General features: G+C 47.6%; 1 pseudogene; it reads left to right on the top strand.

Annotated features, from left to right (window-relative positions):
* The first annotated feature begins 645 nt into the window (after positions 1–645).
* Positions 646–1,023, top strand: LOC142450710 (interferon-induced transmembrane protein 1 pseudogene; annotated as a pseudogene).
* The last annotated feature ends 3,305 nt before the right edge of the window (positions 1,024–4,328 follow it).

Raw genomic sequence — 4,328 nt, forward strand, 5'->3', positions numbered from 1 at the left:
TGTCTTAGGCAATGTCATGTGGGAAGCTTAAGGAGGAGTGACGACACAGGTGGCCTGTGCCTTCTGCAGCTGGGGCTGGGAGGAAGAGATCGCGAAGGAAGGTTCACAGGAGGTGTTATTTCGCCAAAAGCTAGTAGGCGTTTTCCAGGTGGTGCAAACGGATGCACTTGCTGTAGTAGTAATAGTAGTAAAGGTATTCCAGGGGGGAGGGAACCAGACTGTCAAGGGCTCACAGGGGAGACAGAGTAAGCTGAGTTCTGGGAATGCTGAAAGCATGTCATTGCTGATCCCGAGGGAGTTTTAAGGAAAGAGGGTCTGAAATTAGGCAGGAACAAGATGACACCAACAGGGGCAGTGGTGACTCAGCGGTAGAATTCGCTCCTTGCTTGAAGACCTGGGTTCGGTTCCTGGCCATTACATTTCATGTACTGGTATGACATTGAACAGGTTTCAGCAGAGCTTCCAGACTGTGGGTTTCGAACAAGATTTGTGAGCAGGACTGCAGGTCATAATAAATTTCTTTCTCAGTCATAGAAGGAGTCATCAGTTTGGAAGTAGATGTCAAGATAAATAATTGTAGAATTCTTCTTCCCACTCCCAACCGGCTTCAAGAGCTAGTGCTGGCTGCACCCCCAAACCCAGAAGATGGTCAAGGAAGAGCACAAAGTGGCTGTGCTGCGGCCCCCCTACAATGCCACTCCCATGCAGCCCACCGTGATCAACATCTGCAGCGGTGACACCTACGTGCCTGACCACATCATCTGGTCCCTCTTCAACACGCTCTTCTTGAACTGGTGCTGCCTGGGCTTCATGGCCTACGCCTACTCTGTGAAGTGTAGAGACCGGAAGATGGTGGGCGACATGATTGGGGCCCAGAGCTACGCATCCACCGCCAAGTGCCTGAACATCTGTGCCCTGGTCATCGGCCTCTTGCTGACCATCGGGCTCATTGTTCTTATCGCCACAGGCACAGTTATGAGCTCACACGCCCTGTCACAGATGATGAGACGTAATGGCAACTAGTTGCTGCATCATGCTGTGTCCCGAGCCGTTAGCCCTGTGTCTAGTCTGTTGGCCCTCTACCCTCTGTTCTCAGTGGTTTTTCCACATGTACCTGACAATAAATCATGTCTGTGAAAAAAAATTCTTTTATGGACTCACTATGTTTCCTGTACTTAAAGCATGTTATAGCTTTGGGTAGCCTGTCAGGTATTGTAAGAATTATAGCCGACCTGCATGCAATGCATAATTCATGTTGGTAGAAGAAATTAGGATAAACATCACTTAGCAATGGGATCCTGGAAGCACCCAGTAACCAGGCACCGTTGCTATCACATTCCCTTAGCTTCCGACTAACCCAGCTTTTCTCCTCTGTTCAACTGGCATTGCTTCTTAATTGGGCTCATTGTCCAGGCCACAGACCCAACATTTTGGGATAATCAGACTAAGATGGGTTAGGAATAAAGGCTTGGCATCTGCTTCCAAAATTCAGTCCTTCAAAACCTTTGACTCACAGTGCTCTGATTTCGCCCCACGGTGTGTGGGACACCACAGAGCCCTGACTCAAGGGCAGCTAACAACAAAATGACGGACAACCTGCTAGGCTTTTCTCTAAGCCATGATGGTGAAGACCCATCAAAATGCTTTAGGACGGTGACAAAGCCAGGTCCTCGTTTCAGGGAGAGCCAGGAGGCAACTGTGGGGAGAAATTACGTCCAGGAGGAAAGAATTGAACAGACTTGCCCGGCTTGATCTTTCTTCCTCCTTCAAAGACTCCCTCTTCTCTGCCTTTTCCATTTATGGCAGGGGCTCTCTTGCAAGCGCCGCTTGCTCTCCCAGGTGTGCACTCTGGCGCCCCCTCGTGGCCTGCTGTAGGGATTTGGCTTTGGAGAATGTTCCTGGTCTAACCCCACCATTTGCAAATGTGCCCCCCCCCCCCACTGAGAAGTTTGGGGAACTCCTGAGAGGAGACAAGTCAAGATGATTCATCCTTGGAGCAGCTACAATAATCTAACCCATGTTTCCCTTTCAGAAATTACTATCTTGGGCTCTTCCCAGGAAAACCCCTCCACCTTTGGGAAATGTCCATGAGGATGAGGTAGGGGAGGAGGAAAGAAGAGATAAGAAGGTGGACATTCGAGCGTCGAATCCTTTCATGGGGAAGAAGGCATTGTAGAAGGTCCAAAAAACGAGCTGAGGTGTGCCCCTGCTCCAGCCCTGGTGGCTGCAGCTAGAAGAATTCTTCTTTTATGTACTCACTATGTTTTCTGTACTTAAAGCGTGATGGATCACCGCTGCCATTGGCCCCTTCAAGCCTCACACAGCTCTTACCATTGGATGTGGTTCTCGGTGTTTCTCAGATGAGAAATCGGAGTCCCTGAATGAGGATGTGGTTGACCACAGTCCCCACACAGCCTTCATCACAAAGACCCACAGAACAACAAGTCCCTGCTTTCAAAGGATGGAAAATACCAGATTAAGCAAGATGCATTTGACAGATAAAGATCATTAGAGAGAGACCTAGACAGGATGGCTTCTGAAATACAGTTTGGGAAAGGCAGAGGGAGACCATGCAGACAGGGTGTAGAGAAGCCTGTTGAGGAGCTGACATTGAAACTGAGCCCCGAGAAGGAGCCAGCCACAGAGAGTGGGGCCAACAAGCACACAGTCTGGAGATAACAGAGTGGCTGGTGGGGACAAACCGCTGAGTAGGGCTCTTCTATTCAGAGTCTTTGCAGTTCCCACGAGATGATTGGGTGTTGTTGTGTGATGTCAAGTTGGTTCCAATGCATAGCAACCCTGTGCGCAATAGGACAAAGCAAGCCAGCCTGGCCCTGCCCTAGCCTCATAGTTGTTGTACGTTTGTCCCCATTGTTGCAGCCATGTCCACCCATCTTATCTAGGGCCTTCCTCTTTTTTTGCTGCCCCTAACTTTACCAAGCATGATGTCCTTCTCCAGGGACTCGTCTCTCCTGTCCAAAGTGCATGCGATGAAGTCTCATCATCAATGCTTTTAAGAAGCCTCTGGCTATACTTCTTCCAAAATCGATCTGTTTGTCCTTTGGGCAGTCTATGGTAATTTCAATATTCTCGGTCACCACCATAATTCAAATGCATCGATCATGTCCAGGTTTCACCTGCATAGGAGGCAATGGAAGAGGCCATGGCTTGGGTAAGGTGCACCTCAGTCCTCAAAGGAACTCTTGCTTTCAACTCTTCAAAGAGGCGTCGTGCAGCAGACTCGCCCAGTGCATTGATAGCTCGACCGCTGTGTCCATGAACATCAGTTGTGCCTCCACGCAGGATGAAATCCTTGAGGACTTTTATCTTTTCACCGCTTATCATGATATGACCTAGTGGTCCAGTTGTGAGGATATTTGTTTTCTTTACATTGAGTTGTACTCCACACTGAAGGCTGAGATTCCTTGATCTTCATCAGCAAGTGCGTCAGGTCCTCCTCACTTCCAGCAAGCAGGTTGTGTCATCTGCATATAGGCTGAATGAACAATCTGGAAGAGAAAACAACAAGACCAACAGTTCTGGGGGGGCATGGGAGAGGGGGAAGTGGGGGGAAAGGAAGTGGTGTTAACAAATCCAGGGACAAGGGAACAACAAGTGATCCAAATTGGTGGTGAGGAGGGTGTAGGAGGTCTGGTTGGGTGTGATCAAGGGTAATATAACCAAGAGGAATTACTGAAGCCCAAATGAAGGCTGAGCATGATAGTGGGACAAGAGGAAAGTAAAAGGAAATTTTAAAAAGAGCTAGGAGACAAATAGGCATTTATAGATATCTAAATAAAGGCATGTGTATATGTAAATATATTTATAGAGGATGGGGAAATAGATCTATGTGCATATATTTATAGGTTTAGTATTAAGGTAGCAGATGGACATTGGGCCTCCACTCAAGTACTCCCTCAATGCAAGAATACTTTGTTCTATTAAATTGGCATTCCATGATCACTGAAGACAAAGTGGGTGCATAAGAAAGTGTGGTGAAGAAAGCTGATGGAGCCTGGCCATCAAAAGATACAGCATCTAGGGTCTTAACGGATTGAAGACAAACAAGCGGCCATCTAGCAACAAAGCCCACATTGAAGAAGTACACCAGCCTGAGTGATCACGAGGTGCAGAAGGTATCACTTACTAGGAATCAAGAAAAAAAAATCATATCGTGTGTGCTCACCTTCCTGATATGATCGCTGAAGACAAATGGGTGCATAAGCAAAAGTGGTAAAGAAAGCTGATTGTAGCTGGCTATTAAAAGATATAGTGTCTGGGGACTTAAAGGCTTGAAGGTAAACAAATGGCCATCTACATGAAAAACA

The sequence above is a fragment of the Tenrec ecaudatus genome, chromosome 6, assembly GCF_050624435.1.
Source record: "Tenrec ecaudatus isolate mTenEca1 chromosome 6, mTenEca1.hap1, whole genome shotgun sequence".
NCBI lineage: Eukaryota > Metazoa > Chordata > Mammalia > Afrosoricida > Tenrecidae > Tenrec > Tenrec ecaudatus.